This window comes from Thamnophis elegans, chromosome 1 (assembly GCF_009769535.1).
Source record: "Thamnophis elegans isolate rThaEle1 chromosome 1, rThaEle1.pri, whole genome shotgun sequence".
NCBI lineage: Eukaryota > Metazoa > Chordata > Lepidosauria > Squamata > Colubridae > Thamnophis > Thamnophis elegans.
The window spans coordinates 60454841-60468263 of NC_045541.1; the positions used below are offsets into that span (position 1 = coordinate 60454841).

General features: G+C 48.6%; 1 protein-coding gene across 3 annotated transcripts in view; it reads left to right on the forward strand.

Annotated features, from left to right (window-relative positions):
* Positions 1 to 48: 48 nt before the first annotated feature.
* TMEM169 (transmembrane protein 169) overlaps positions 49 to 13423 on the forward strand; it is a 32737-nt gene continuing 19362 nt past the window's right edge. For 2 of the 3 annotated variants that reach the window (XM_032217002.1, XM_032217019.1), the window contains exon 1: positions 49 to 783. The gene's annotated coding sequence lies outside the window, so the exon portion shown is untranslated. Of the gene's footprint in view, positions 784 to 1700; positions 1766 to 13423 lie in introns of all 3 variants that reach the window. The other variant, XM_032217010.1, reaches the window with a different exon arrangement.

Sequence of the window (13423 nt, forward strand, 5' to 3'; positions counted from 1 at the left end):
TCTTTCGAAATCGGAACGCTGCCTCTGGAATAGCGTACTGTGTACAGTGGCGGCCTTCTCCCTGCCACGCCCACCCGCCTGCGACGGAGGTGGGAGGGGGGCGTCTCTTGCTCAATGCAGGCTCTTGGCACGCGAACGGGTTTGCGCTTTTCGTTGCATGAGAGGGAGGGGGGGAGAAAGGGGGGGTCGCAAGAACACAATCCTCATTCTTTCCCCTCCCCTTTTTTCCCTTGCAAGCAACAAAAGGTCTTGTCTCCGCTATCCTCCGCTCCCTACTTGAGACGGGAGGAGGAGGTGGCAGGCGTGGGTAAATAGATCCCCCACCTCCGCCCATTCTATTCTATACAGTTCGCGATCCGTGAGCCGGATCCCCACCCCGATAATATCAAAAGAAGTGGGAGAGGGGCGGTGGTGGAGCGCTAGATCATCGGTTTCTCCCCAGATTTCGAACCCGGCGAAGCAATGCAAACCCCGTTCCTTTCAGGGCAGAAGAAGAGCCGCTCGAAGCGGGGAGCGCCCGGTCCTCCTTGAAAAAGGATCGATCGGGCACCTCTCCCTCCGATCGGTATCAAATACGAAGGGGGGAAGAGGTCTTTCGCCTTTCCGAACTACCTCGACTCCCCCTCAGAAGAGAAAGGGAGCGGTTCGGGAACAGGGACGGCGCTATCTTCCCGCGGAGAGGCGGAGGGACAAGAGAGCATCTGTCCTCGGCGCTCCGGTCCTACCCCAAGGTGGGGCGATATAACCGGCGTTTTCCAGGGCTTGCCAATCTTGCGGGAACAGGTAAGCGTGGGTTTGATTGAAAAAGAATCGGGTTCCCCCCCCACCCACATGAACAGACCATGCGACTTCGCCATCCTTTCCTGCAAGCCTATTCAAAGCAGGAGAAAATCGGGAATCTCTCACCTGTGTTAAGTCCGCACAGCCTACAAAAAGCTAGTCGGAGCACCTGCGTGGCTGGGTTATTTGCTTTAAGAGAAACCTCCCCTCTCTTCTTTAACTTGGTGTCCTCCAGAGACATTTTAACCCAAACTGCTGCAGATCGCAAGGTTTTGCTGTCTGGAAATGATAGCATAATCAATCCTTCCATGTAATTTTTTTTAAGGGAGTCAGATTAGACAGGCTGATCTTTCGAATTCAATTCTGGTGAAATTATTTTGAAGCAACGTTGTCTCTGTGTGTGTGCGTCAGCAGTTTTTAAAAGGAAGCATTGGGATTCTATGTGTATATCTGAAATAAGATGAATACCCTTTACAAGTTTTTTTTGGGAGGCGGGAGTCTATAATATGTTCTCTCCCACAATTGTATGTCCACCTTAGTGAGCCCAAAATAATACAGTGGTCTCCTCACAACAGCCTGTGAAATTGCCCTGAGAGATAGTGACTGGCCTAAAGTCATTAAAGACTGCACCTTTGGCATTGGGAAGAATTCCTCCCCTCACCCTGCCTTTATTCATAGCCTCCTCTGCAGCAAAGGTTAATAGTTACTATTTCTCTTTCATATGAGGAACCTTGAAAATGCATTTAAATATTTTGAACTTTTAATGGGGGGAAAGAAATGCTAATGACATCAACTTAGCCATAACTGCTCCTCTGCATGTCTTTTGATTTCTTCAGATTTAGTAAATACTGTAATTGGGAATTACTTGTTATGCTTTAGAATGAAGGGAAATCAATGAATTCTAATATTCTTCTTTGAAGATGCATGAAGTGTACCAGTGTTTGCTTACCATGAACCGTTCCTGTGTAAAGCAAGATATATATAGGTAGGTACTACCTGGGCCAGAGTGGAAAGGACCTGTTTGCATAGTAGAAGAGACAATGGTAATTTGCCAATGAGAGATGGCAAAAGAGCCATTTCTCACTCCCAAGAGGCTAAATCACACAATGATACCTGATCTGGAGATAAACATACTGACATACATAAATAGACATACAAGGCAATATACAGTACAATTAAAAAAACAGAAAAAATGGGAATACTTACCTCAAAATCCAGTTTATTGTAATATAAATGCCCTTTGAATGGGAGCTAGCCAATTTGCTACTTAACTATTTCAGCCTGAAGGACCCCATCCATTACTAATATGGAAACCACAGTTATGTGTTCATTCCTGCAATACCAGTGGCATTCCTCTTTCGTTCCTCCTTTATAATCTTATAGTCTTGAACTGCATGAGGAAGACAAAAGCAAAAGGCTTCCCTCCCCGCCTCCCGCCCATGATCTTGCTTACAAATATCTGATTTCCCATGGAAGAAAAACCAACGATTATGACCAGGATTCCTAGGAGAGAAAGGAAGCTCTAGTTGCCTTTTCTTTTGGTTGTATCAAGCAAAGTCATAGACAGAAAGGAAAGCAATGAGGTCTGGAAAGATAAAGAAGTCAATAATCTTTTCTTCTGGTGAGCTATGAGTCTAATCAACTGTTTATTCTTAGATTCCCTGCTCCTTGCAAATCACACTTTTTGCAGCCAAAGCCTACATACGTATAGGCCGCTTAACATGCCAGTGGTATACATACCCAAGCTATAACAGCTGTTATGCCAACCCTCCACCACACATGGCAGCGCAGATGAACTATATTTGTGCCATATGTTTACCCATGATTAACTGAATTGTGCTTTACTCAATTAGCCAAATTGTCTGGATTTTCATGACACATTGTACCATATACTAACAACATGGGTGGCATTAATCCACATGAAGAGGCAATTTGGTGCAGTGGTTAAAGTGCTGGTCTAGAAACCAGGAGACAGTAATAGCAATAGCAGTGGACTTATATACCGCTTCATAGGCCTTTCAGGCCTCTCTAAGCGGTTTACAGAGAGTCAGCATATTGCCCCCAACAATCTGGGTCCTCATTTTACCCACCTCGGAAGGATGGAAGGCTGAGTCAACCCTGAGCCGGTGAGATTTGAACCGCTGACCTGCTGATCTAGCAGTAGCCTGCAGTGCTGCATTTAACCACTGCGCCACCTTGATCTAGGCCTCCTTTAACATAAAAGCCAACTGTGTGACTTTGGGCCAGTCACTCCCAGCTCAGCCTACCATACAGGGGTAATTGTTGTGGGTAAAATAGGAAGAAAAGGGAGTATTATGTATGTTAGCTTCCTGCCTTTAGTTGTGTGTCAAAATAGTAAAGGCAGTAAGTAAACAAACAAAGAAATAAAGAAATAAAATTTTCACCAATTTGATAGGCTAGGCTGTGATTGGCTACTTCTAGCTAGGTGTTGTATGAATTCAGGCATAGAATAGTAATATGAACAAATACTTGATTCTGACAACCATCATGACTGCTTCAGGCTAAAAGTTATCTAGATGTGCAGTAGCTCCTGCTCATGTACAATGTAAATAGTTCAGTATGCAAAAATAGTAACACTTGATGCAGCATGGGTCATTTTTAAAATAATTGAGTGCAATCTTTTGATCACCATGACTAGCTTGGTCTAGTGAATTAATCCTCTCTAGCTTACAGACTCTGGAGTAGAGAAGAACCTCTGTTTTATTTTCAAACAATATATCATCTAACATTCTGAGGTTCTACCGAACCTGACACATTCATACTCTTAAGATTTATTCTGAATAAAAATGCTTATTCTGTTGAATAAACGTACTTTAAAAGAGTGCAGTCAGCCACACTGAACAGATTTAAACACATTGTCTGCTAGCCAAATTGCAGACTGATTTCTTAGTCATCTTGCCAGAATGTCAGCTGAATGGAAGCTTGTTGAGTTAATCATAGACTGATTCATCCAAGTGTTGTCTTAATGGCACTTACTTTCTAATAAGTAGTTATCTTGCTTTATCTGTGATACAAACCAGTATAGTTGTGCAGTCTCTTGACTTCTATTGAAGTGGATTTTAATTTATCATTAATACTGCTTAATATAGACTATTTATACATTTGAATTGTATAAGTTCAGGTTTCTATTTCTTTCCTATTATTATGCTCATTTAAATTAAAATAATTGAATAAGAAGGCATGGATATGTGTGTCAAGCTGATTTTGCTTAGTACTTGAAAGATGTGTATTTCTGTGACACCCCCCCCCCGTTTTTCTTTTTCCTATACAATTAAATAAAATTTAAAAGAACATGTCAGATGCTGCTTCACTTAATAACCAAGAAAGAAACCACTCAACTCCATTTTGCAGAATTAAGGGTACTTTTACTGATTATAAGTAAATAGAAGCTAAGCAAAGCTGGATCTGAGCAAAAGCGCGCGAAAGCATTAGATATCAATACATGACCCATTCCCCTCCCCTTGGTAACCCCAGTCCATAGTCCAATCCAATATCTCCACAGCTGTCAGGTGGGAGACATCTTCAAAAATCATCAGGTTGGTATGCCGGACAGTTGGCCTTGGCGGGAAACTCCCCTCCTTACCACATGCGCAGACGGTGGTGAGAACTACTCCCAATAAACAGTCCTCCTGTACAGATTATTTCCCTCACCCAAATACCATGCCCTCCCTCCCCGTTTCAATGGCAGCCGAAAAGCAAGCAGCAAAACAGAGGCTGACATCCGGCCCTCCTCCAGAAAAAGGACATTATCCCTGCAGAAACGAAAAAACACACACAGACGAACAACATAATATAAAAGAAAAAGGGAAGGGAAAAAGGAAATGTCAATCGAGGTCAAGGCTTGTCTGGGTAGGTAGAGTAGAATTTACGGAGTAGTCGAGGAGCCCGCACATGGGACTTATCGACCCATTCAGCATGAGAGGAAGGAAAGTGTTTCCATGAAACAAGATACTGAACGCGGTTTCTATGTTTTCTAGAGTCCAAAATTTCTTTAACCTCAAAATGCTGCTCACCCTCAATCAGAAGTGGGGCAGGTGGAGCCGCCAAAGGGGCACGCAATGGAGAAGTATGTTCTGGCTTCAGAAGATTGACATGAAAAACCGGGTAGACATGGTTGAGATATTTAGGCAGTTCCAGACGTATGGACACAGGGTTTATGACTTTGACAATCAGGAATGGGCCAACATACTTAAGACCCAATTTCTTAGACTTTTGAGAGGTCTGGAGAAACTTGGTGGATAAATATACACGATCACCAACTTTATAATCCATTGGCTTCGTTCTCTTTTTATCCGCTTGTCCTTTATGTGCACGATGTGCGCTCGGTATGCCAAAGGCCACATTTTCCAGAGTTGGTCACTCCACTCGGAAAGGGACAGCACTTGTGGTTTTTCTCGAGGCACCTCGGGGATAGGCACAAAATCATGTCCGTACACTATTTTGAAGGGTGTAAATCCTGTGCAGCTGTCCACTGAGTTATTATACGCCACTTCAGCATGAGGCAATAATTCCACCCAATTTTCTTGTTGGTAATTGATGAAACATCGGAGGTACTGTTCCAACACAGAATTAGTCCTCTCACAGGCCCCTTTAGTTTGAAGATGGTGGGCGGAGCTTAAGCCCTGGGCGGAGCCTATCTGTCAGCATCACTTCATTCAGTAATCAGGGAAGAAAACCACTGGACTCCATTTGTATTGAAATCAAGTGTACTTTTACTAATTATAAATGAACAGTTGCAAAGCTAAGCTGAGTCTGGTTAATTAGGCGTGAAAGCTAATAATATAATGTATAATTCATTCCCCTCCCCTTGGCATCCCCGTGCACAGTCCAATCATATTTCCCCCAAATGTCAGGTGTGAGATAACTTCGAAAGGCATCACCAGGATGGAATGCTGGACCGTTAGCCTTGGCGGGAAACACCCCTCCTCCACATGCGCAGTAAGGTGGTCAGTTCAGCATCTAGAAACTTCCTCCAGCACATGAATGATTCCACTCCCAAATACCATGCCCCCCTCCCCGTTTCAATGGCAGCCAAAGCAGCAGCAAAGCAGAGGCTGACATCCAGCCCTCCTCCAGAAAAGGGTGGTCAGACTTGCAGAAACGAGAAAACACAAACAAACAGATGAAAAACAAGACATGAAAGGGGAAAAGGGGAGAGGAAGAGAGAGAGAAGAGAGATTTTTTTTTTAGGAGAATGGCCAAATCAGGGCTTGTCAGGATAAGTAGAATAGAACTTGCGGAGTAGACGAGAGGCCCGAACATGGGACCCGTCAACCCATTCGGTGTGAGAGGGGGGAAAATGCTTCCAAGCCACCAGGTATTGGACACAGTTCCGGCATTTACGAGAGTCCAAAATCTCGCGAACTTCGAAATGTTGCTCACCCTCAATCAAAAGCGGAGCGGGTGCAGGAGGGATAGGCAGACGCAACGATGAAGTGCAGATAGGTTTCAGGAGGTTAACATGAAAAACAGGGTAAACCCGGTTGAGGTGTTTAGGCAGCTGCAGCCAGACAGAAACAGGGTTGATGACTTTGACAATGGGAAACGGGCCAACATACTTAGGCCCCAACTTCTTCGACTTTTGGGGAGTTTGAAGAAATCTGGTGGACAAATAAACTTGATCACCAACTTTGTAATCACACGGCTTAGTCCGCTTCTTATCAGCTTGTTTCTTATGAGCGCGATGCGCAGCATCCAAAGTTTGGAGAGCTAAAGGCCAAGCGCGGCGAAGGCGGTCACTCCACTCGGACAGTGACGACACTTGGGACTGCTCACGAGGAACCTCAGGAATGGATACAAAATCCTGGCCAAACACTACACGGAAAGGTGTGAACCCAGTGCTGCTGTGCACAGAATTATTATAAGCCACCTCCGCATGCAGCAATAAATCCACCCAATCATCTTGCTGGTAGTTGATGAAACAACGTAAATATTGTTCTAGTACAGAATTAGTCCTCTCACAAGCCCCATTAGTCTGAGGGTGGTGGGTGGAACCAAATCCCTGGGCGGAGCCAATCCGCTTCAGAAATTCCTTCCAGAAAACGGAGGTGAATTGCACACCTCTGTCCGAAATGATGCGGTCGGGCACCCCATGAAAGCGGTAAATGTGGGAGATGAACATCTTAGCAAGAGCCTTAGCAGAAGGAATCTTGGAGCAAGGGATGAAATGGACCTGCTTGGAGAACAAGTTGGTAACAACCCAGATAACAGTGTGTCCCTAACTCTCAGGAACTTCAACGATGAAATCCATAGAGATCTTCTTCCAAGGGGCGACAGGGCGAGCTACAGCTTGGAGCAATCCCTGCGGTTTTCCCGGCGGGCGTTTAGCAGCAGCACAAATGGGACAACTGGCAACATATTGTTCAATGTCTTTTTTCAAAGAAGGCCACCAAAACTGTCTCTTGAAGAGATGGAGCGTTTTAATGAAACCAAAATGCCCTGCCATTCGGGAATCATGAGCCCGCTGAAGAACAATGAGTCTAAGAGATGCAGGAACGTAAAGTTTCGCCCCAATCCAGGGGAACTCATCTCTCATAGTGCATTTATTCATGTGCTGCCGGAACCAATCATCATCAGGGAGGGCTTTCTTCAGGTTGGAAAGAAAATCCTGAGACATCTCTACTTTAGAACGACCGTTGGACTTACCTGAACGGTCCTTCTATGTGTGCTGCGAGGGGAATCCAAGCATGGGTTAACTTTGTCCATTAGCCTTGAGACTGAGTTATGTAAATTGGTGACCACGCCTCCACTGGCCGGAAGGGCTCAGTTTCGTACGAAGTCAGCCGTTTATTGATGTATAACAAGAAGAACAATGATAACATAACAATAACAGTAGTAAGAAAGGCCGTAGCCAAAAGGCATACAAACATATTCAGGAAGAAACGCAAGTCATAAGCAAATAACATCTGACATAAAGCGGTACATATCAATGAAGATAATGAATTTGAAGACATGACCACCCTGGCCAGCCGCAGCTGGGGGTGGGTTTGGATTCCCCTCGCAGCACACATAGAAGGACCGTTCAGGTAAGTCCAGCGGTTGTTCTCCTGTGTGCTGCTTGGGGAATCCAAGCATGGGACATGCCAAAGCAATTAAGGTCCAGGGTGGGAACCAGGCTGGCCAGGCCCCCCCGCAGGGGGGAGCACCTGTTGCAATACACGCCGCCCGAAGGACGCCTCAGCCGAGACATACACATCAACCTTGTAATGTCTGATAAATGGTGATAGTGTAGACCAGTGTTTTTCAACCTTTTTTGTGCAAAGGCACACTTTTTTCATGAAAAAAATCACGAGGCACACCACCATTAGAAAATGTTAAAAAAAATTAACTCTGTGCCTATATTGACTATATATAAAGTAATTTTCCCACGGCACACCTTACACTATGTCACGGCACACTAGTGTGCCGCGGCACAGTGGTTGAAAAACACTGGTGTAGACCAGGTGGCTGCTCTACAGATCTCTTCCACTGAGGCTTGCGCGGCCCAGGCCGCCGTGGTGGCCGCACTCCTGGTAGAGTGAGGGGTGATGCGCCTGGGAACCTGCCGGGATTGACTGTCATAAGCAAGGGCGATGCACACCTTCAACCACCGTCCTATCGTATGAGAAGAAACTTTCTGTCAACCAACTTTCAAGATGGTTGAAATGAAACAAAGAGTGCCTCAGACCGTCGGAAGGATGCTGTACGCTTCACGTAGTGGCGAAGAACCCTGTGCACATCCAGGTAATGCCATTGGCGCTCCTGCGGATGAGAAGGGTTGGGACAAAAGTCCGGAAGGATGAGTTCCTGAGCTCTGTGGAACAGCATGTTGATTTTTGGTACAAAGGCTGGGTCCAAGCGGAGAACAACCCTGCTGGGGTGGAATATACAAAGATCTGCTAGAACAGAAAGAGCCGCCAGCTCGGAAACCCACCTGGCTGATGTAATCGCCACCAAAAACACTGTCTTAAGAGTCAATAGTCGAAGACTGATGGAAGAAATAGGTTCGAAAGGAGAGTCCATAAGTGCCCTGAGCACTAATGACAGATCCCAGGTAGGGTAGCGGTGCACGGTCGGAGGCCGGATGTTGGCTGCCCCCTTCAGGAAGGCCTTGACTTGAGAATGTTGTGACAAGGAGCGTCCTTGACCTCCCCCAATCACCGTGGCAAGAGCTGTGACATGCCTGCGGAGCGTGTTGGATGCCAAACCTTTGTTAAGACCAGATTGTAGAAAGTCCAACACTCGGGGCACCGAATCCTGGAGGGGGTCTGCCTCAGCCCGTCGGCACCACCTGCAGAAGGCCTGCCAAGTAGCCTCGTAAATTCGAGTGGTGGAAGGTCGGCGGGGCGCCTGAATCGTACTGATGACCTCGCTGGAATACTGCAGGTTTGTCAGAATAGTCCGCTCACGTGCCACACGGCTAATTGTAGCAACTGGGGGTTCGGATGAATGAGGACCCCCTGATGGAGCTGGATTTGATCGTCCGGGATCCTCCACGGGCGGGAGATCAACAGATGCACCAGGTCGGCATACCAGGTCCGCCGGAATCACATCGGAGCCACCAGGAGGACTTCCGCATGTTCCGACAGAATCTTCTGGATGACCGCCGGGATCACTGGAAGAGGCGGAAAGGCGTAAAGGAGGCCGGCCGGCCACGGGCTGCGCAAGGCATCCATACCCTCCGCTCCGGGGGTCACATACCTGGAGAAGAAACGGGGCAGTTGCGCATTGTGAGGTTGCGCGAACAAGTCCACCACCGGACGGCCGAATCGGAGGGAAATCTGCTGGAAGAGGTCTGGATGTAACTGCCACTCCGCATGATCCACTGTGGCTCTGCTCAGCCAATCCAACTGGACGTTGGATTAGCCCGAAATGTGTTCCGCTCGAAGGGACAACAGCCTGGACTCTGCCCAATGATGCAATTTCTCTGCCTCCATCATGAGAGCTCTGGAGTGCGTGCCCTCCTGGCGGTTGACATGCGCCTTGGAGGCCACATTGTCGGTCAAAATCAGCATGTGCTTGTGAGTCACAATGTCCTGAAACTCTCGCAGGGCCAGTCTGATGGCCCGCAGCTCTAGCCAATTGATGCTGTTGGACAGCTCCCAGTCCGACCAGCGACCCTGTGCCACTCTGTCCAGGGCATGGCCGCCCCATCCAAACAGGCTGGCGTCCGTCGTAACCTGGATACGTTCTGGCTCTCTGAACGGACACCCCTTGAGAATCTTTGAGGACGCCCACCATCGGAGTGATCTGAGGGCCTTGGGTGAAAGACGGACCTTGAGCTGAGAATGACTGGTGTGAGATCTCTGATAAGGAAGCAGGAACCATTGGAGTGGTTGTGCGTGAAACCTGGCCCAGGGAACGATGTTGATGCAAGAAATCATCTTCCCTAACAGCTGAGAGAGTAAAGCCAGGGGCACAAGCCACAAGGCTGACACTTGAGAAGCCAGCTGTTGGATGCTCTGTCGCCTTTCCAGAGACAGGAAAACTTGGCAAGTGGCGGAATTGATGACGGTCCCTAAGTGAAGCAGCGTTGTAGTCAGCTGCAGATGGCTCTTGGGAAGATTCAGCACAAAACCGTGCCTCCGCAGGGAGTCCATCGTTACCTGAAGATCCCATAGGGCCTGGTCCCGGGATGGTGACAGTACCAAGATGTCATCTAAATAACAAATCACTCTCACCGGAACTGAACGAAGGGAGGCCGCCACCACCGCCAGGAGCTTGGTAAAAGTGCGGGGCGCCGATGAGAGGCCAAAGGGCAAGGCCCTGTACTGGAAATGACAGCCCGCAAAGTGGAAGCGCAGGAACCGTCGATGGGCCAGATGAATGGGCACATGGAGGTACGCCTCCTTGATGTTGATTGATGTCATCATGTCGCCTTGGCGGATGGATGCCAGGATGCTTTTCAACGACTGCATCTTGAACCTCTGGTACTTGATGTACCAATTGAGTCTTTTCAGATCTAGAATGGCTCGCCATCCTCCTGAGCTTTTGGGCACCAGAAATAGGATGGAGTAAAACCCTAGACCTTCCTGCCCCTTGGGAACCTGTTCTATTGCTTTGATGGATATGAGATGATTTATTTCGGCTTCCATGAGGCGCCGCTTTACTGAGCACCTGGGAACGGGGCACCTGATGAAACGTCTTGGAGGAATGGAGAGAAATTCTAGTGTGAGGCCCAGCCTCACCACCTGAAGGGCCCAGGCATCTGAGGTGGTTTCCGCCCATTGATGAGCGAAGGCCAGCAGACGCCCGCCCACTGACTCGTCCCCCTGCAAGTTACCGGTACCTTCGAAAGGACCGGTTTCCCGAGCCACGAAAGGATCTCCTGTTGTGGGATTGCGCCTGGTGCTGTTGGCGTCCCCTATCTCTGCCCCCCCCCCACAGTCCTGGCCATGGTCCTGTGACTGGTGAAAGCCCCTGTTGTAATGGGGAACAAAGGGGGCCGCTGCATAGCCGGAATAGCTGCCTCGAAAGGACTGGCATATGTTGTATGGCTGCTGTCATCTGGTATTGCGCCCCCTCGAGGAAGGGAGGACCTTGCGCTTGTCCCTAGTCTCTATGAGAATGGGATCGAGAATGGAGCCAAACAAAGCCCCGCCCTTGAAGGGTATGGATGCCAGGTGCCATTTAGATTTAATGTCAGCCTGCCAATGGCGGAGCCACAAGAGGCGACGGGAGGCCACATTGGAGACTACAGCGCGAGAAGCAAACTTAGCAGCATTAAGCGTGGCTTCCGCCGAAAATTCCAAGGCAGCCATAATTTTAGTAACGTCCTGGTGAAGGCGCACCTCATCAGGGGCTAGCCTCTCCTGCAACTGCTTAAGCCAGAGCACCAAGGTCCTATTAAAGAACGATGCCACAGTAGCAGCACGTAAAGCCCAGGCCACAGTTGAAAATTGCAAAAGGGTCTCCAAATCAGGGGTAGAAGTGTACAGCTTCCTGTCCCCGTTGCTAGGAGGGGTAACTGCAGTTGGCTGGTCCCATTGCTTCTGAATGAGATCCATGAAAAGCTTTGGAGAAGGAATCATCTCCTGCAATGAAACTGGCTCAGCAAAGAGGCGTTCAGTGGTGTCCAGGCCTACAGCAGAACTATCCTTGGGAGCTACCTCTCCCATATGGGTAGTGGCCTTAGCTTTAAATAATAAGGACTTAAATAGAGTAGGCCGAAACAGACTAGAAGATCAGGCCTTCATCATCAGAGAACTCCCTATCAATCAACTCCCTTTCCTCCACCAAGGCCGAATCCTCACTATAAGTAGAGGGAAGAGGGGAAACAGGCCCTGTCTGCAGATCAGGCAGATCCACCTGTGGAGCTGGGAGAGAAGGCCCACCCTGGGTGCTAGCCACCACCGGGGCCTGATTCCTCCGAAGCAGCTCAGCATCCACCCCCCTGGATATAGCTGCAGATATCATTTGGTAAATATCTGGGGATAGGCCCTGGTCATAGCCTTCCATAGGCCTTAGGCCTGCAGCAGTAGGAGTAAATGTGGCAGAGGGCCCAGCACGTGGCATAGAGTATATTGGAATAGCCTGGGCCTCGGGCAGTGCTGTGGGGAGCTGGATCCCCAACCCCCCCCGCCCCAGATTCAGGGATAATAGGCAAGGAACGATCCGGAGACCAGGTCTGGAGACCTGCAGGTTGTGGGGCTGGTGAAATATGCTGAGGTAAGAGCGTGGGAGGGGAAACTCTACCCTCTCCAGAGGCTTTAGATGGTGCTTTAGATTTATCCTTCTTTTTGTGGCCCTTATCCGGAGCTCTGGAGGTCTCCCTGGGCCTCTGACTGGTGGCCCTAGAGGTGGCTCTGCCAGGCCTTGAACTAACCCCCGCTTGGGCAGCACCCTGATTATCAGAAGAGGTTTCAACTGTACCTCCCACAGTAGAATGATCAGCCATTGCAATGAATTGAGATTCGAAAAGACTCAAAAAGCACAAAGCACAGAGTTCACTGTAAGGCAAAGAGACCGCGTGGCCAGCAAAGCAGCAGGAAAACAACTCCTCCCCAAGGCACACAAAGCCGAAGTGAGGGAATTGGGAGGGGCCGATGAGTCAGCAACTGCAAGAAGAGGAAACACCTGGTCTCAGCTGTGTCTGCGTCAGAAACGGTCCCAGCATGGCGCCGAACAAACAAGCGCCAAATTCAAATCGTAAGCCACAAGCACAGTCCCTTTAGGCTCTCAGGGGGAAAATAATGCCGGGATCACTGGCGCACTGCCCTAATTCAATCGGCTTTCCGCAAAGGCAAACCTCGCTGCGAACAACGGGTAACTCCCAGCGGCAAGAGAAGAGAAGCCTTGCCGCGAATGGCAGGCAATTTAAGGGCTCCGAGGCTCTTAACACAGCAGGGGCTCTTAATCTCATTGCTAACGCCAGCCGAAGCTCCGAGCTGAGGAAGAAAACCCCCCTGCTGGCAGGAACAAAGGATCTGCCGCCCAGCCACCTGCAAAGGCTCTAAACGCCTGCGGGGGAAAAACTCAAGCCCCAAACGGCTCCAAACGGAAGAGAAATACCTGAGCGGTAAAAGGAGCCATAGAGGGAACTGGCAGACAGCGAACTGTCGCCTCCCCATCGTAAATCTGTTCCACCAATTAAGTCCATCGTGCTTCAGTTTTCAGTTTCAGTTTATTGGGATTTATATGCCGC